Consider the following 20,835-nt stretch of genomic DNA (forward strand, 5'->3'; position numbering starts at 1 on the left):
TAGCCCATCAAAAATATAATGTGACTATATTTTTATGGGAACTAAGAGAGATATTCATTATTCATCCAAAACTACATGTTTTATTAGCTGAAAACTTTTCAGACTGGGAGGACAATGAATGGAGAAAAATAATTTTTAATTGCTCAGATTAGGACTTAAAGGACTTAAGATTTCTAAGTAGGTAAATTTGGTGTCTTTAATTGGTATTACCATAAAAAATATCATACTGAAAAAAGGAAAAGTGGATGACTCAATGTTTTCAATGTAATGGACTGAATCATCTGGTAAAGTCCTATAACCTGAACATAAATAAGTGTTTAAGAAATAATGGTAGGTTGGTTGGTTCTTGTCCTCCATTATTGAACACCAAAATGACATCACTATGTTTGAGACAAACTACAGTGTATCCAGCTGTGACTAATCAGACCAAAACTAGCTCAGAATGCTCTCCCACAAGTTGGGTACTCTACACTTTCCGATGTCATGTTTCCTTTGAGCTGCTTCAATTCTGTCTTCCTTATAGAATTCATCACCTTTCCTGATGAGGGCACATCCTACTCAGAGGTCCCATGCCAATGTCTCTGATGCTGTGCAATCAATTCTAAAGTTCTTCAATGAGACCTTCAGAGTGTCTTGGTATAACTTCTTCTGACCTCCTTGTGAACACTTGTCCTGTGTGAGTTCTTCATAAAATTGTTTTTTTGGTAAGCGTACCTTTGGCATTCTAACAATGTGTCCAGCTCATCGTAGTTACTCTCTTGTTAGTAATGCTGGAATGCTAGGCAGTCTAGCTTAATAAAGGACCTAAGTGTCTGGCATCTTCTCCTACCATGTGATTTTTAGAATCTTCCTAAGACAATTTAAATGGAAGTGATTCAGTTTCCTGACATGATGCTGGTACACTGTCGTATATAGCAATGAGGTCAGCACTATGGTTCTGTAAACCTTCAGTTTGGTCGTAAGTCTAATACCTCTTATATACCACACTTTCTTTCAGAACCTCCAAAATACTGAGCTAGCTCTGGTAATGTGTGTCAACCTCATTGTCAATGTGTACCTCCTTGGAAAGGACACTGCCAAGGTAAGTGAACTTGTCCACAACACTCAGAAATTTTCCATTTGCTGTAACTGATAGTTCCATATATGGATAGTGTGGTGCTGGCTGATGAAGCACCTGTGTTTTCTTGGTGTTAATTGTTAGACAAAAATTAACATAAACAGCAGAGAATTAATCCATACTTTGTTGCATCTCAGCTTCAGAGGTTGCATTGAGTGCACAATCATCTACAAACAGATCATGCACCAACACTCCCTCTACTTTGGTCTTGTTTTATAGCCTTTTCAAGTTGAAGAATTTGCCAAAGGGGCAGTAGCTGACCTTGAGACCATGCTCTTCCTTAGTGAAGGTAACATGGCTAAAATATCATTATAAAATATCATTATATAAATATAAATAAAAATATAAAATATCATTATAAAAAGTATGGGAGCAAGGTTTACTTGTTTTACTCCATTGGTGACTGGGTAATCTTGATAGCATTGTCCATTATCTAGAACCAGGGAATTCCTGCTGTCATGAAATTGACATACAATACTGATGAACTTCTCTGGGCAATCAAATTTTGACATAATTTTCCATAAACCCACATGACTAATGCTATCAAAGATTGACAAAAGACCCCTGTTCTCTTCCTGGCATTTTTCCCTGGAGTTGTTGGGCAGCAAACACCATATTGACTGTTCCTTTACGCTTTCTAAAACCACACTGGCCCTCGGGAAGGTGACCATCTTCCAGGTGAAGGATCAGCCTACTAAGAAGGACTCTGGCAAGAATAACTAAAAGAGAAATACCCCTGTGATTGTCACAGGACTATGTATTCCCTTTACCTTCATAGAGAAGGACAATGGGGGCATCCTTGAGTTCTTGAGGGATAACCTCTTCATGCCATATTATCTGGAAATTTCAGTCAGTTTTTGGATGAGCAATCTTGTTGATCTCAGCTGGAACAGAATCAGCACCAGGTGCTTTGCCACTTGAAAGGAACCTAATGGCATTCAAAACCTCCTCTTCAGTTGGAACTTCAGCTAGGGACTGATTGACTTCAACTTGAGGAAAATTGTCTATGGCTTCTGCATTGATTGATGATGGTCTGTTAAGAACATTATGGAAATGTTCAGCCCATCTCTCTAGGCTCATATCCCTATCGTTAATAAATGTGAATCCATCAGTACTGAGTAGTTGAGATGCATCATATGTCTTTGACCCATAAATAGCCTTCAGGGCATCATAAAAGCATTTTGGTTTGTTACTGTCTGCATAAAATTGAATTTCATCTGCCTTCATACAGAACTAAGAGTCCTGCATCTCTCTAAGCTTAGCTTGGCCTTTATATTTGATGGAATTAAGTGCTGCTTTCTTGGAAATAGATAAGGCTATCTTGTTAATAAACCCTCTGGAGTTCTCATTTTTCATTTAGCAGCTTCTGTATATTTCCATCATTTTCAGCAAACCAGTCTCCTGTTTGTGAGTGTTCTGGCCCAGATGAGCAATGCAGTGCTATATCTCTGAAAGCTGCCCAGTCCTTTTCTGCTCCACTGTTGTCAACTGTGTGCTGACTCAGTTTTCCCTCCAAGTTAGCAGCAAATTTTTCCTGCTCAGAGAAACACTTTAATCTCATTGACATTAATGCTTCTAGTATTCATTTTGCCTTGGGGCTGCTGCTTTGGTTGAATATGAAAAGTTAGCTTAGAGAGGATAACTCTGTGAACAGTCTAGCACTCTGCACCACACATTGCCTTTGTCACTCTCACATCCTGTCTGTCTCTTCTATTTACAGTCACATAGTCTAATAGATGCCAATGTTTGCTGCAAGGGTGCATAAGAGGAATTTTATTGTGTTTAGGTAAATGGAAGACAGTGTTTGTGCTGAGAAGGTCACGAGATATATGTCTTCAGTAGAAGGTGATCATTATTGTGCTGTTTCCAACTCCTTTCCTCCCAAGGACTTCCTGCCATGTGTGGTAATCTCACCCTACTGTAACATTAAAATCACACAGAATTATAATTTTGGAACATTGGTGATATGGGTCTCCAGTTTTTCATAAAATTCTTCTTTAACTTCATCAGTGTTTATCATGGTGGGAGTATAGGCACTGATGATGGTGGCGTGACATTTTCCTGGAAGTTGCAATATCATTGTCATGAGCCTGTCATTCTCTCCTTTTGGTAGGCATTCAAGAATGTTGACTAGATTAGTTTTTTTTTAAATTTTATTTAAGGCAATGGAGTTAAGTGACTTGCCCAAGGTCACACAACTAGATAATTTTTAATTATCTGAGACCAGATTTGAAATTAGTTGCTCTTGACTCCAGGGCTGGTGCTCTATCCACTATGCCACCTAGCTGCCCCTAGAATAGTTTTGATTGCAAAATCTACCTCAGCTTTATGATGTTCCCTTTCACTGTGGCCATTCCAGAAAAAAATGCATCCAGTTCTGACTTCAGTAAGTTGGCTTTCATCTATCAGCCTTGTTTCAGGGCTGCTATTTGAATACCATACCTGCTGAGTTCTCTCACAACAAGAGCTGTTTGTCTTTCACGTCTATTGGAGCTTGTATTGTCTATGAGTATGCACATGTTCCATGCACCAATGGTGAGTGGAATCTTCTTTGAAGAAGTTTTTGTAGATTTTTTATATCTCTACTACACTGTGGGATTCCCCACCTGCCTTAGTAATCAGGTCAGGGTTAGGTGAGCAGATAACTTTTAGGGCATCTTTTGTATCCCCTTCCTCGAATCAGGAGGTGAACATTGTGCTCCTTAATAGGGCTGCTTAGTAACCAGGAAGCTGCTGAATTCCACTGCTGTTTTCAGTGGAGAAAGGACCCTAGGACCAGCAGGGTTGTGACTACAGTTCCCAGTGTATCTGCACCTGCTCTTCATCACTTGCCTGTTACCACAGGTCTTTGAGGAATGGTTAGGAATGATGTCTTTTGTAATGTGCATAAATTGGATTTAAGTGAGGCAGAGTTGCAAAAAAATCAGCCACCTCACACTCTCTTCCAAAGTCATCAAGATCCAGCATAGAGAGACAGAGTCAAGACAACTGGCGATGGCTCCACAGTGTCTGCTTCATCTGGGTTCGTGGTCATTGGAACAAATTATTCTCCTCAGTCCATTCTACCACTGGAAGACTTCACATGCTTGGAGTAGACATCCTCCCCTACTTACCAATGAGTTTGAGACTCCCTCATTTCCCTCAACCTGGTTTAGCCTGCCTACCAAAATGGTTTACCGAGGTGTGGCCACTGTGCATGCTACAACTTCTTGGAACCACAGGTGAGAATTAAGTGACATCAAAGGTGGAAAGCAGCCCTGAAGAGGGCTCTGCAACCCTCACATCAACAGTGCTGGTCTTCCTTGAACACACTCTACACCCTACACTATGCTCAGACAGACATAGCCCTGGGAGAAACCTGAGAGAAATGATAGGGACAGGATGAAAAGATCCAGGGGAATGATCATCTTATCTTTAATTATATTTGAAGGAGTGATTACCTGGGAATAGGGGTGAGGTCAAGAACAAATAGAAACAATGCTTCATTAATTCTTGGAATTCCAAAATTGTAACCCTTTCTCTGAGCAGGTGTACATATTTTTCATGGGCTGGTTAGACAGCTGAAGTCTAGGAGGAAAATCTTAGAATAAATTATCATTACAAACCCCGACCTTTAAAGAAATTTACAAATTCTTCTTCTGCTTATTATTATTATTATTATTATTATTATTATCATTATTATTATTGGTGTTTAACACATGTATTTTCATTCATTGATTCATATTATGGGCACCATTGTAAATGTAAGGACTTGAAGTAAATGATCCAGAAGCCCTATGAGTTCTAAATCTGATTTTACAACTGGCCTATTATGTCAGCCTTGTTTCTTTTTAGAGTATGGAGCTCCTTCTCAAATACCATATTAGCTATTTTATTTAGAAAACAAACATCAAAACAAAGAAACAAAGAAAAACTTCTACTTCTCTGACCTTAGAATTTTTCATTACAGGGACCCAACATATATTTCTAAAAGAACTACTTTGCCATTTCTTTTTATATCCAATTCTTTCTTATATCTGGCCCTCTTTTCCTTCTTCCATGCTATTTATTATCTTTGTCTGGCTTATAGTTTTAAAGTACCTAGAATAATGGGGTAGCAGATAGAATACTGGATTTTATAAAGGTTAGCAATTTACTCTAATTTTTTCTGAATGTTCCCTCTATCCTACCCCCACTTACCAAACACATGCATCTTACTATCAACATTGTGACTGAGAGAATTTATTGTAATGCAACTTTTCAGTTCTAAAAATGAAAATCTTACTTTTAATTGTTTGAATTATTGGATTATCTTTAGGGGGTTTCATTTTGCTCTTATTTGTATGTGTAAACACACACACATATACATTTAGAAACGCCTACATATACATACTTAACACCTTTACATCTGACAATATCCTTCTCCTTAGTCTACATGTATTATTTTGTTTTGAATTAAAACAACTATGCTTTTTAACTGATCACTAAGTAAGAGAGAACATAAGATACTACTCTGTCTCTTCTATTACAACTGATCTAGTGCAAGCCCTTAATTTTGTAGATTATGCAACTGAAGCCTAAAGAAACTTGCCCAAAGTCATTTTACTTGTTGAAAGTAAAACTGAGACTAGAACTCTGATCTTCTGATTCTAAACCCCATTCTGTTATGTTGTCTCCAAAATCAAACTTCTATTAAAATCAGTATAAAACTACCTCTAATGATACTTAAGCATGAAATTATATTTTGGTTGAGAGAATTTTTTTTCTGAATAGGACCCACACACGGAAATCTCATCCCTTCTCTTCCCTCCAACCCTCCATAGTATTCATGTACCATAACTTGTTTAACCATTCCCAAAATGTTGGGCATCCCTTCAATTTCCAATTATTTACTATTACAAAAAGAGCTGCTACAAATACTTAGGAACATGTGGGACTTTTCCCTTTTTATAAAATTTCTTCAGGATATAGACCTAGAATTTGAATTGCTGGATCAGAGTATGAAACAGTCTTATTGTTCTTTGAGCATAATTCCATATTGCTCTCCCGAAAGGTTGGATCCATTCACAATTCCACCAGTAATGTATCAATGTCCCTACCTTCCCACAACCTCTCCAACACTGATCATTTTATCTTTTTCTCATCTTGGCCAATCTGATAGGTGTGAAATGATACCTCATTGTTGCATGAATTTGCATTTCTCTGAGTAATAATGATCTGGAGTATTTTTCATATGATTATATAAATTTAGCTTTAATTTCTTCATTTGAAAGATATCTATCTATTCACATCCTTTGACTATTTATCAATTGGGAAATGACATATGACCTTATAAATTTGATGCAATCCTCTACATATTTTAGAAATGAAACCTTTATCAGAACTCCTAGGTATGAAGATTAAAACTTGTAATGTTCTTTAATGCTCTTGTCAAATGAAGGACCACTTCTTATACACATAGCTCTTCCTGAATGTCTATTTCTATTTCCTTTCATTTGACCCAAAGAAGATGTAAGACCTGGGAAAAACATAGGCAGGTGTCTACTTTCTCTCCCATGGGGCAGCTAGGTGGTGCAGTGGATAGAGCACTGGCCCTGGAGTCAGGAGGAATCTGAGTTCAAATATGACCTCAGACACTTAATAATTACCTAGCTGTGTGACCTTGGGCAAGTCACTTAATCCCACTGCCTTGAATAAATAAAAAATTTAAAAAACTATAATTTCTCTCCCATTATAATTAACTCTTTTTTCTAATGTTAAAAAGGAAACTGATCTGACTATAAGAAAAATTTTCTACTTTGTGGTGATCTGTGAATAATGTGGAAAACTATTTTGATAAACATACCCTACTTATGGCAGTGTTAATGGTGGACCATTATTCTGGCTTATTTTTTTTAAAATGATTCTAGTTCTACCAGTTTGGGCAGTATCAAAATATCCTTTTTTTTTCTAGTTTCTAAGAAGATCAGACATACATCTGGTATCTTCAGATTCAGCAAAAGAATAGCCAGCAGGGTTTCTTGCAAACTGTAAACTTCAGTTGTCATTACTCAGTCATTTCAGTCATGTCTGTCTCTTTGTGACTCCTTTTGGGTGTGTTCTTAGTTATTGTTGTTGTTATTTTTGTTTTTTGGTAAAGAAGTCAGGGTGGTTTGTCATTTTCTTCTCCAGTTCGTTTAATAGATGAGGGACTGAGACAAAATTAAGTAAGTGACTAGCCCAGAGTCATACAGCTAGTAAGGGTCTGAGGCTAGATTTGAACTCTGGAAAATGAGTTTTCTTGGTCTGCCAAGAAGCTACTAGATATTTACCCAAAAGGATATATAACCCAAAGTGGCCTATAATATCCAAAAGCTTGTCCCAATTCTGTTTTTGACTTGATTCTCAAAGTTACCTTTAAAAACCTTATTTTCTAGTAAATAAAAGTTATGATGAATATCAAATGTAATTCTGTCCTTAACAGGGAGAGATCCAATTTCTTCCACTCTCCTGGATTTTTCCAGTTTCTCCTGGCTCTGTCCCATATATAAAATGATGACTTTTTACTCTGCCATATAACTTGTCTTTGTTTCTTTTTCTTAAATAAGACAGAGTAAACATTCTTACTAATGAAACAGATCCTCTATGTTTTTCCGTCCCTGTCTCCTTGCAATGCAAATATGATGAAACCTGCTTAGGAAACCACATGCATTCATGGACTACTCTCTCAAACAAATTTGCTGGCATTGATTTTATTCCCTGGAGGAGTAAGATATTTGATCCCCAACGGTTTGATACAACTGTGAGCAGCTTAGAAAGTACATCAGTGATAAAATTACCTCCTACAGCAGGAGAATAGTATAAAATGCAATTAACAAAGTCATAGAAAATGGAATCTTTAAGATAAAAACATAGATATACTTGACAAAATAACTTAATTGAATTCTTAACTTAAGTAATGTCAAGTCACAAATTTACCCTAAGAAATTATACTCTATGAACGATATACATTTCTATTTATGATTCGTGTTTTGAAATATGCATTCCTCCCTACTGTGGATTCATAGGTTTTTTCACAAATTATGTTTTTTTATTCACCTGAGACCATTGAGAGATAATGAAAGTATAGTTATTTCTATTTATTGGGGAAAAAATATTGATTTCAGAAAGATTAGACAAGTTATCTCTTTCCCAAGCTAGAGTTTTTTCCATTGAGGCAGTTCCCTACTATAGTATTTCTTTGCCCTTCATAGAAATTTTTACAGCAAACATTCAATCTTAGGCAAGAGTATCACTTCTCTTCAGTTAAATAATTAAGATAGAATAGTCAGTCAAGTAATTATCTATAGCTCCAAAACTGCATCAAAATCTCTTACCTTCAAACTGCCAGGTAGTTGCTTCCTCCCCAAATATTGAATAACAAGCACAAACATTTTAATTAACTGTGTTGTTGTTATATTACTGACCACCTTTTGTTCCAGATGTAGGAAAAGAAAAACATAACAATCAGAACACTTTACTGCTTTTAGGGAAAGGTCTTGTTCTCAGAAAATAGAACATATAATCCAACTCTGAGCAAAGGTTCACAATATGAATCTCCTTAGTGCTCTGAAACTTTGAACCATTTGGTCAATTCATTTTGGGGAGTCTAAGAACACAGACCTTTTTTTCATGATGTACTTTTGTTAGTTTAGTACTTTTATTCTGTAAGAAAATATACATTAGATCACAGATATATTGACATATGTTATTGTAAATAAGCACGCTAGTGGCTTTTTAATCTTGAAAAATTATGTGACATTTAAAATGTACTTATTTCATATAAGAAATTGGGGGGGATCCCCTTGAGAAAAGAAATGCTTGAGAAACTCTCATTCCTTCCCTCCCCAACCAGCCACTCATATCTATATATGCATTTATAATCGAAACATAACTATTTTGGGCACACACATGTGTGTATATGTGGCATATGTGCACAAATCTATAGGTACAGAAATATGTATGTATATATGTTAAATATATATTTACATATTGCACTGATAGATTAATGGAAGGCAAAAAGTATTCAGAAGACTGAGGTTCAAATACTGCCTCAGATATTAATAGCAAAGTCATCAATGAAATTACAAGTCTTGATATACAAAAAAAATACATAGCTTCTCTAGGCATCTTCCTTTTGAAGAAGACGAATTTGAGATGGAACAGTATCAAAATAGCTTATGATATTTTCAGCAAGATAATTTTGCTAATCTTGATTTAATCATGGTTTCAATAAAACCTGAGATTCATTGCTAAAAATCTTGGTCTTTTCTCTTTTGGGGGGAGAGAGATTTAGAGGTTTTATATATGGAATGTACAAAACAAACAAAAGTATTATTGTCTTATTTCCCTGGTATTTGTATGTGAATATCAGTCACATTTAATCTTTTCTTCAACTATCAACAAAATGCTTTCTGACATTATACTCTAATTTTGCAAAATACAGAATCAGCCATTCTAAATGACAGAGGTGGCCTAATTTAATGCCTCATTTTTCTCATTTTTATAGAGGTTGAAACTAAATAGATTTTTTAAAAAATCATATCTCTACATATGAATCTTTGTGAGTGAGAATTATATTGATTTTAACATTTAATTTGCAAAAATGCTTTGGTAGATTTGAAATTGCCCTTCACAATAGTTTTTTTGTGTGTGTCTCCAACAATAAATATCTTTAAAGCGGAGAGTGATATTAGGATTAAGATATATGAAAATTATGATAGAACATACATACTTTTAGCTCTTGGTCATGGTGATGGGTGGGATGCTGGTATCATAGTAGCTAGGGTCACTATCATTGTGACTTAACAGCAAGGAATCTTGACTTTGACCTTTATTCAGCATATCAAATCAGTGATCAAAACACGTTCTCCCTTTCTTCACAGTAATTCTACTTTCTCTCTATTTCTGGTATCCTTGCCCCAGTTTAGGTTTTTATCCTCTCTTACCTGGATTTACTCTTAAATCTTCTTTAATGGATTTCTCACTTTCAGAACAAATGCCTTTAATCCAGATTTCCAAACAAGACTTGCTTGCCACTGCACTATGGAAGGATATGTTACAACCAATTGGTGAAAAGAATTCTGTTAAAATACTGAGGATCAATGAGAAAGATGGAGTTGTGCAAAAAGACTTTGGAAGTGAAAGATATATAATGGAAATGCTCTCATTTTTACCTTGCCTCTTTAGATACTTCAGAGAGAGCATCTCCCCAGTTAGACTAAGGATTTCATCTCATGATCTGTGAGATCTTATGTCAACCCCCCCCCAAAAAAAAAAACTGATTCACTATTCTGTATTTTCTGGTAGTTATAATAATAGATCTTCTTGGATTTTTGTTTGAACAAATATGCTTACTCACATTGAACAAATATGTTTTGTGATTTTTTTTGTGTGTGTACGTTTATGTGTAACCAGTCTTTTCAGGAAGGAAATAAAATGGTATTTGTGAACTCTCAAGAACAATCAGAAAAGTAGACTTTGTTTTAATATACTCAAAATTATATAAATTATAACACTGAAGTCTAAAGATTTCAATATAGTTAGAAAATCTTCTTAAAGCTAGATGAGAGAGAGGTGTTAGTCTTGGTTATTCTATTCCTTTCAAAGTAAAAAATCACAGTCTCGTGGAGAGAGGTTTGGGGAATATTCCAGAGATATACATCAGCCTCTAGAGAGTTTAATCTATATATTTAGATAACTTTGATTTGTCCACGGGTATATGAACTTTATGCATGTAAACAATATTATAAATGTCCTAATCCAAATATTTTTTTCCTCTTCAATCTTTACTGCTAACAAACTTCTGAGTAAAATCATGACCGAGGTGGTATTTATCAGATTCCTATCAATTGCCTCTATATCCCCAGTTTGCTCCCCTTTTTGCCTCAATGAGTTTGATACTCAGTTTAGAACATTTGTCTACTACTCAATTCCTGCTTTATATATTGATACTCCCTCCAATATCTTAAATATTCAGTTCCTCAATGTACTCACTTTTTACAAGCTCCACAAACTGCTCCCTCCAAAGTTATTCATGATCTCTTGATTTACTAATTTCATTATCTTTTCTTAATCCTCATTCCCCTTAACCTTTCTGCAGCCTATCATACTGTTGATCACTCATTCCTCTTTGATGCTCTTTTCTATCTATGTTTTTGAGATAGTGCTCTTTCCTGTTTTTTCCCTACCTAACGACTCCTTCTCTGACTCAATTGCTTGATCATCCTTTAGATCATGCCTTCTAACTATAGACATTCCTTGGGGTTCTGGTCTGGGTCTTCTCTTCCCTCTCTGTTCTACTTCATTTGGTGATTTAATTACCATCTCTATACTAATGGTTCTCAGAGTTATTTATCCTGCCCCAAACTTTCTGCTGACCTCCAATCTCATATCTCCAATTGCCCTTCAGATATCTTAGACTATATGTCCAGTGGTTAAATGTAATATATTCAAACAAGAATTCATTATGTCTCCCCCTATACTTATTCCATCTCCTATTACTGTAGAGGGCAACACAATTCTCCCAGTCCCTCAGGTTTGCAACCTGGTTGTGCTAGATTTCTCACTATTTCTTACCTGTCCTCCTTCCCATATCCAAACTTTCCCCAAGATCTGTCGATTTCACCTTTACATCTTTATACACCCCATTCTCTTCTCTAATACTGTCACCTCTCTGGTGTAATCAATAATCATTTCATACCCATAGGTTGCAATAGTCTGCTAGTGGGTTTTCTTGCCTCAAGTCTTCACCATTCCATCTTCCTCTATTCAGTGATTTTTATTTGAAATTTAGATCTGGTCATATCATATGTATCACATATGTAATCCTTTAGAATTTACTTACCTTTTATTTTTCCAGTTTTCTCTTATCATACTTCCTGATATAAGTATCCACTGACACTAGTAGACTTTTTTATTGGGGGGGGGATTTTGCAAAACAGTGGGGTTAAGTGACTTGCCCAAGGTCACACAGTTAAGTAATTATTAAGTGTCTGAGGTTAGATTTGAACTCAGGCCCCCCTGACTCCAGGGCCACTGCTCTATCCACTGTGCCATCTAGCTGTCCCTCCCATCTACTTTTTACAGGAAACCTCTAATTCCTCTTAATTTTAGTGTGTTCTCTCTGTTAAATATTTCCTATCTACCTATACATACATAAATTATTTCAAATGTATTGCTTTGCTTGTTCTCTTCCCCATTAGATTGTAAACTCCTTGAGAACATGGGCTGCCTTTTGCCTCTTTTTATATTTTCAGTGCTTAATAGAGTGTTTGTACATGATAGTACCTTAATTAGTGTTAATTGATTGATTGAACAAAAATTAAAATTATGTTTTGCATAATACTAGAAATTCAGTACTTTAATTGTATTACCTCAGTCATACAGTAACATTTTTTCTTAATAAATATCAAAGATGCTAAATTAAGATTATTATATCTATTCTCTACTATCATCACCATTGCCATTTGGATGAGGAAATCATGCTATATCTTTTGTTATTCTCTTTTGGAAATTTTGTCCAAGAAAATGTGAGACAAAATTTTTATGCTTTGTATATTTCTTACAAGACAATAGTCTTCTCTAATATAGTGTATTGCTTTGAACTTTCTTGCTACTTTGCTCTATAATTGGCTAGTTATACTTATGTTCTGGTTTTAGCCTCAAAATTCTCTTAGAACAGGAGTTAACAGGGCCACCTGTGTTGACAAAGTGACTAAATTGCTATTGCTCAGTCTCTTGGCAGGAGGGCAAAGAATGAACATTTTTCAGCAGTTGATGTCCTTTTCTTTTTGTTTTCCTGTTCTGGCTTCACTTTTTCTACCCAAGGCAAGAGATAACATTGAAGAAAAATAATAGAATCATAATATTTTAGAGCTAAAAGGGAACGTAGGGGAAAAAATCAAATTGAATACTTTCATTACCTAAAAGAAAACTAGACTTTGAAGTTTAAGCAGTTTGCCTAAAGATACACAAATAACAGGTTAGCAGGACCAGTATTAAACTTCTGATGTTAGAACAGGAATTATGCTCCATGGAACTTTCATGTTGAATGAAGGATTCTTTTCACTTATTTCACTATGCTCTCCATGTCTGTTCTCAAATATATTTCCAAATCTGCCATTCTGCAAATAAATGTCCTCAAACTGTCACTGATATTAAACAATATAGATTTTTTCAGGAAGTATAATATCTGAAAATAAAGCAAAATAGCCCACCCATTGTTTCAGTTACTGTTCCCTTGTTTGTTCATTGACTCATTCAATCATTCTGATAGAAAGATAGTTATCCTTGAAAGGCTACCTTAGCCAGAGCTATTGTTAGGAATTCTGGTACAAATGGAGAATTCAGTTCAATAATGTATTAAAATAAGACTTAATGGTAGTGGCCCAGTGATGGACTAGTTCTTTGTTTTCTGAATGTCAGCTTTAGGAAGTTAATAGATTCATCACCAGGCTGGTTGAAGGGTAAAATACAATAACTCAGAAAGAAGACCTAGCTAGTTGTTAAGTGTCATCAGAATCAGTGAAGGGAGTACCCTGATCACAAATCCTTGCATTATCTAAGTAAATTTCCCTGCTAATAAGCCCATCATCATTTGTTATTATTCATTGATGAAAATATATTTTCATATCCTAGTCCCAAATTGAAAGAGTATAAAGGCAGAAAACTCAGATCACAGACTTTCTGATCAATTCTAAACCTGAACACAATCAATCTTCTTTTCCCTAAATGAAAATTTTTTGAGGATTCATACAAGTGACCTAGTAAAGAGTATTACCTAGCTTCACTTTAAACATTTTTCACAATGAATCGGTAGCAGCAATCATTTCTCCATCAAATTCAATTCTTCTCATGGTAATAATGAAAGATTTTTTTACTTCATATTAATTTCTAGCATTGTAAGAATGACCTATCTGAAAAAGTACCTTCTTGTTTGCAATGGCTTATCATTAATTCATTTTTTGAATCAAATATTTACTAAACATTTACTACCTAAATGACCTCATCCTTTCTTATACATTAGAGTGAACAGCCAATAAAATTAAATATAATAATAAAATATAAATAAAAAAATAAAATAAAAAATAAAACAGTCTATGTACTTCTCAAGTACATGAATTCAGAGTTAGAATCACCAAATTTAGAAATGAGACAGTTAAAAATCAGATGTACTGGACCTAAGTACAATGCTAGAACTAGCTATATAATATTGAACAAATCAGATCACCAATTTAGTCCTCAATTTCTTTCTTTCTCAAATGAATGACAAATGAATGATTATGCTTAGCTGGAGTTCTGTGATTCTATTTGCTTCTGAGGGATATGGACACATCTCTTAGCACCTCCAGGAAGATGAATTTCACTGCTATGGGATGAAATGATTGGCTACCATTGTTGTGAAACAGCTTGTTATGAGAAGATCCACAACTCTGTGATTGGTTCAAAAGGAAAATGATTCTCTTTTCCATTTTCCTTTTTTCCCTTTCTTCCACAGAGAAAATAACTAAACACAGTACTGAGACAAGTAGTTATGCCCCATCCATTATTGGCTTTTTTGGGATAAAAGCACTTCCTATAGTGAATGCTATATGACAAGACATTGACAATTTCTTAGCCTGTGTTGTGGCTAGTGTTTTTTATTTCATCTAGTTGGCAACCAAGGAGAAGGTAGCCACATGATTTGAATGGCTGAGATGCTGAACCAAAGAAGACTTTACTGAGGAAAAAGGGATTTCTTGAGCAGGACAATCCTATAATTTAGTCTTTTAGCCAGATGTAGGAAATTTCTAAGCAACATTCTCCTTACAAATGCTTCCTAGCTTTGAAGAATTCAGGAATCCAGTCTTCTTTCAAGAAAAAGTTGATTTTCTTGGTAATAAACCTCTTGACAAGAGCGGAATATCATATATAGCCTCTGGAACTGGGAGGAGTACAAAATAAACAACTAAAACTATGATATATGGGAAGGAGGGACAGAGGCTTTATCCAGTATTATGCAAAAGGGAGTTGGTTGTTTATCAAGTTGAACAAAGTTTCCCTTCCAGAAGACTCCATTCAGTACCATAAAACTGGATCATTCTATGAATCTCAATAAACTGAAAATAAGACTAATTCTGATGTCAGTGTAACCTGGATAAGAATCTCAGTTGCATTTTCCTTCCACCAAAGGGTGGACAATGAGTTTGCGTAATTGAGCACAACTTGGTGATAAATTGGGCTCATCAAAGTTTTTGAGTGCTGATCCATTAACAATCACAAGTTTTGCTTTCTTTCCAAGGGAAGCCCAAACAACAGAATGGTACATGAGTGGGAGGTAGAATCTGTAGGAAGTAATTGTTTATAGGTCATTTTGTGTCCTTAAGCATTTTCTGCTTTGTCTGTGAGATCTTTTGAGTTCTTGTGTCTTGGGAAATTTTTTGTTAAGTGAAATAATATATATCAGATACATGATATTATTAAAAATTTCAAAGGTTTATTCACAGTTTCCAAACCTTTGTACCTACATCTGTGAAGGCCCATGCATAGGCTGTGTTTAGAGGTTTTACCACAATAAATTCAGAGTCAATCCCATTGAGTTATAAAGAGTGATATTCTTTTGCTGTTCCCAGAACCAGATCCTTATAAGCTTAGAATTTTGTGCCTAGGTCATGACTAAATTGTCTCTAAGATCTGTCTATAAACACGGATTATGTTTGTAAACATGGTTAATTTTTTTCCTAGGAGAGAACAGACATACATACACATTATACAGAGACAGAGAGACAGAGAGAGACAGAGCCAGAGAGAGAGAGAGAGAGAGACAGAGCCAGATTGAGAGAGCCAGAGAGAGAGAGAGAGAGAGACAGAGCCAGATTGAGAGAGCCAGAGAGAGAGAGAGAGAGAGACAGAGCCAGATTGAGAGAGAGAGAGAGAGACAGAGCCAGATTGAGAGAGAGAGAGAGAGAGACAGAGCCAGATTGAGAGAGAGAGAGAGAGAGAGACAGAGCCAGATTGAGAGAGAGAGAGAGAGAGAGAGAGACAGAGCCAGATTGAGAGAGAGAGAGAGAGAGAGAGAGAGAGAGAGAGAGAGACAGAGCCAGATTGAGAGAGAGAGAGAGACAGAGCCAGATTGAGAGAGCGAGAGAGACAGAGCCAGATTGAGAGAGCGAGAGAGACAGAGCCAGATTGAGAGAGAGAGAGAGAGAGAGAGAGAGAGAGAGAATGAGAAATTGCTTGGAAAGCACTCTCTGAAGTAGGTAGTACATGCTGAGTCCCAATTTGGATGTCATATGTCAAGTTCCTTTCTGAATTCCCTCAATCTTTCCCCAGGTGAGCTTTGAAGGGGTGGGAGACAAGGGAGACAAGGAGGAAGAAAAGGAAGACAAGGAAGACGACAAGGAAGACGACAAGGAAGACGACAAGGAAGACGACAAGGAAGACGACAAGGAAGATGACAAGGAAGACGACAAGGAAGACAAGGAAGACAAGGAAGATGACAAGGAAGACAAGGAAGACAAGGAAGATGACAAGGAAGACAAGGAAGACAAGGAAGACAAGGAAGACAAGGAAGACAAGGAAGACAAGGAAGACAAGGAAGACAAGGAAGACAAGGAAGACAAGTTTCTCCCCATACACCAAGATCTCCAAGGTCTCCATTTATTTATCAAAACACCAGTGCTTAAATACTTCTCCCAGTCTCTAATCCACTCCCACTCCCAAGGCACTTAGCAAAATAAGGCTCTGGTACTCAAGGACACCAGGTGAAGATAATTTACAATGCTCCCATACACAACAGTCCCTAACAAGTAAAGGTTAAATGTCCATTTTACAAACAAGTAACAGTTTTTTTGAGGTGAGCAAAGATGTCACGGTCTCTCTTATCAAGATCTCTCACAAAAAAATTCATTTAACCCCACCTTATCTTCCTCCCTACCCTAATCTCCTATTGCTTTGAGGAATCTTGATGTGATATAGGACCTAAACTAGGTGACAATAGGGTTTCAACAAAGTTGGTATTGGAGAATGATTTGAAGACCTAGATAGTTTGGGTTTGGCATCAGGTTGCTTCATAGGAACTGTGACTTGTTGAGCAGCAAGTGCTCTGTACCATTCATCCATCTTACCACATGGGACTTCTAGTTTTCATCTTTATCCTCCTTTACAGAACTACTATTATAATCAATGTCATTTGCCTTATTCCTCTATGGCCTAATATCTGTGAGTTACAATTCTCCAGGCTAGAGACTATAGTACTGTGTATTTGTAAAGACAGTGACTGTATTGACTTATTTTGTGTTTTTTCTTTATGTCTATGACACTTAACCCAGTCCCAAACACAGGAAAACCCTTAATTGACTACATTGATTGATTGATTGGTTGATTGATTTAGATATTAGTTGCCTCAATTACTTATCTTGACTTAAAGAGAAATTAGTTATGGTGGAAGATGACAAGTGTATGTTGTTTGACAAAGATACTTCTCCAAAAAGTCAGGGTTTTGGCACATTTATGCATCTTTACAACCAAAAAAACTATGGGTTTTGAAAAGGGGGATTATTCACATATTTACTGAATATTTATTATGAAGTGACCAAGATCAGTCATTATATACCTTGTTTGCTTTCCTTGTTCTTTTCATTAAAATCATTACAGTCAAGGGTAGGACAATCCCAGTCCTGTACAATTCTCTACTTTAGTTCAGAAATGTCTTCCCATATTTTTCTGAATTCCTACGTTTATTATTTCTTTTTTTACCTCAAGTCAATGGGATTAAGTGACTTGCCCAAGCTCACACAACTAGGTAATTATTATGTGTCAGGTGGGATTTGAACTCAGATCCTCCTGACTCTAGGACCAGTGCTCTATCCACTATACCATACAATTACCTTTATTTATCTTTTTTTTTTGTTTTGGGGTTTTTTTTTTTTTGGTTTGTTTTGCAAGGCAAGTGGGGTGAAGTGGCTTGCCCAAGGCCACACAGCTAGGTAATTATTAAGTGTCTGAGACCAGATTTGAACCCAGGTACTCCTGACTCCAGGGCCAGTGCTTTATCCACTGGGCCACTTAGCTGCCCCCTATTTATCATTTCTTAATGAACAAAAATGTTCTATTACGTTTATATATCAATTGGTTCAGCCTTTCCCTGATTCAGGTTTTTATTAACTCAATTTCTTCCCTGTAAAATGAAAATGATAATAATAATAATGATGATGTTCATTATGATAGGGTCCTCATGTGGCTATTTATGAGGATCATATGAAATAATATTGTGCAGAAGCATCACCTTGCCTATAAAGGTCTAAATAGCAAAAGCTATGATTTTTCCAGGATCAATGTTTGGCTGTGAGAGTTAGATTATAAGGAAAGCTGAGTATTGCATCATTAACACTTGTTAATTGTGGTGCTAACAAAGACTTTTGAGAGGAACTGAGGGAGGCACTTGAAAAGACAATGTTAGAACTTCTCAGTGACTTCTCCAAAACTATTCAGAGTTGGGAATGAACAAATGTAGCAAATGCATCCCAGTCTTTGTGGAGGATGATAATTATTTCATTGAGATAATTTAATTGGGCATGATTAGAGCTGTCCTCCTTGCTTTTATGGTCATGTTCTTTGACATGGCCACTGTTCAATAATTGAGTACATGGGATATTATGAGACCTCTGAATCTGTTGTGGGAGACTCAGCATTAAAGGGCTCCAGAGCTTGGGAGAAGGCCAAGGACTCAACGGGAGAACTGATGACTCATTGGATGTTTTTTTAAAAAGTGATCATGCGCTTCCTATCTTTCTTCCTTTGACCCTGTAGGTGACATCATGTAATTGTGGAATCTCCTGTAAGAAATGGGAGAGAAGTGATCTTTCTCCATGAGAAAAATGAATTGACTGCTCCTATATGATAACTAGAGCAGGAGTTTATTAGGTGAATTTGAATTGGCTTCTATTTCTGTTTTGTATTTCTCTTCTTTATCCTAAAGTTCAAGAGGGACATTAGGAATGACTTTGTGATTAAGAGATTCAGAGATGGGGCAGCTAGGTGGTGCATTGGATAGAGCATGGGCCCTTGAGTCAGAAGGACCTGAGTTCAAATCCAGACTCAGACAATTAATAATTGCTTAGCTGTGTGACCTAGGGCAAGTCACTTAATCCCATTAAATAAGTAAAAAAAATAAAATAAAAAAACCCATTGAGATAAGTTTAATGTTAAGACAATTTTAAAAAAAAAGAGAGATTCAGAGATGCTGAATCCCAACTCAATGATAGGTGTGCTATGAATATAGTGCCCACCACTACCTAATAATTACCAGAAGGCAGAGTCCTTCTTTGGACCAAACAGTGCTAAGGTGAAATGTAATGATACCTATTCAACAGTCTGATAAATTGCCTTACTTTATATTCTGATATTGAGATCTGGACCTTCTGGTATAGTGGTATTATTGCTCCTTGTTTAGCTAAAGGTTTTCTGTAAATTTTTATTTTATCAGAGCCTTTTGTTTTAAGAAAAATTTCTTTGGTCTATAAGATATAAATACCTGTTTCATGCCTGGCTAACATTGCACAGTATATCAAGAATCTATCCCTTTGGAGAAACTAGTTGTATTTGTAAATCAAGAAAAAGAACACTTAAGTTGCTCTAAGTTTGGGGCAGAGGTAGAATGATTCAAATGCAAGATTAGAACCTTAATTCTCTCCTTTTAGGCCAGGCTAACCCAGAGCTGAACACAGTTCACATCCATAGGGTCAATATCACAAGGGTCCCATATGGGAGAGAAGTACACAGTGTCCCAGTCTCTGGGTTCAGCAGTGGTAGTTAAATGCTTGATATATAAACATATATTAGATATAGATGTTTATATTCATTTGAATATTCACATGTGGGCATTTTTTATTGATTTAATCATAGATATATCCATTTTTTTATAAATAAAAAGTCAAAATTCCCTATTAATGTACTCCCCCTCAACACAAACACACACACACACACACACACACACACACACACACACACACACACATAAGGAAAGAAGAAGCTTGACCTAGTAAAAAAAGAAATGTTTGAATTAAGGAAATTTACTTCTGAAACCTCATAGATGTATAAACATAGTCAAATTATGTAAATCGTAGCATTCATATATAGATATGTGTGTATATATATAAGCATACACATACATGTATACTTGAAATATATTAAAGTTTATGTATATTAAACATGCATGTATATATATATATATATAATACTGTTAAGTTTTTATAGTAACATCATATTATAACCTAACCCCAGCGCAATGTAGATCATTCTATAAACTGTTCTTAAGAAACTGATTGTCTCCTCCTGCACTTTTTGCTTAATTCATTTTTGCAACACCAATTAATGACTTTAGGTGGGGTTTGCTTATATCCCCATTTGGAATAAATTGCAAAGATACAAACCCTCTTTAAGAAAGATCTTCCCACTTGCTTTTAAGAATCCAACCCCCTACTAAATCTCCTGTTGTAATTAATCAACCATGATTCTAATCTCTGCAAGTCATTTTGTATATTTATCTTTCTTTGACATTCTTAACAGCTCAGAACTTAGTATCAGCTATGAATTTCATTACTGGGGTTTTACTCCCTATTCCAAATCATTAATATTGATGCTAAATAAATGATAGTGTTATTCAAGCTAAATAAAATTATTCTAAACTGCTTGGCAAATGCAGTACTGACCATTTTTCTTATTGCTCTAAAAAATGAAGA

At 35.8% G+C, this 20,835-nt stretch overlaps 1 long non-coding RNA gene across 2 annotated transcripts in view; it reads left to right on the plus strand.

Annotated features, from left to right (window-relative positions):
• Positions 1-4,831, plus strand: part of LOC141500952 (uncharacterized) — a 31,150-nt gene extending 26,319 nt beyond the window's left edge. For both annotated transcript variants that reach the window (XR_012472093.1, XR_012472092.1), the window contains 3 exons: positions 524-676; positions 998-1,081; positions 2,904-4,831. This is a non-coding gene — a long non-coding RNA (uncharacterized LOC141500952). The remainder of the gene's footprint in view (positions 1-523; positions 677-997; positions 1,082-2,903) is intronic.
• The last annotated feature ends 16,004 nt before the right edge of the window (positions 4,832-20,835 follow it).

The sequence above is a fragment of the Macrotis lagotis genome, chromosome X (assembly GCF_037893015.1).
Source record: "Macrotis lagotis isolate mMagLag1 chromosome X, bilby.v1.9.chrom.fasta, whole genome shotgun sequence".
NCBI lineage: Eukaryota > Metazoa > Chordata > Mammalia > Peramelemorphia > Peramelidae > Macrotis > Macrotis lagotis.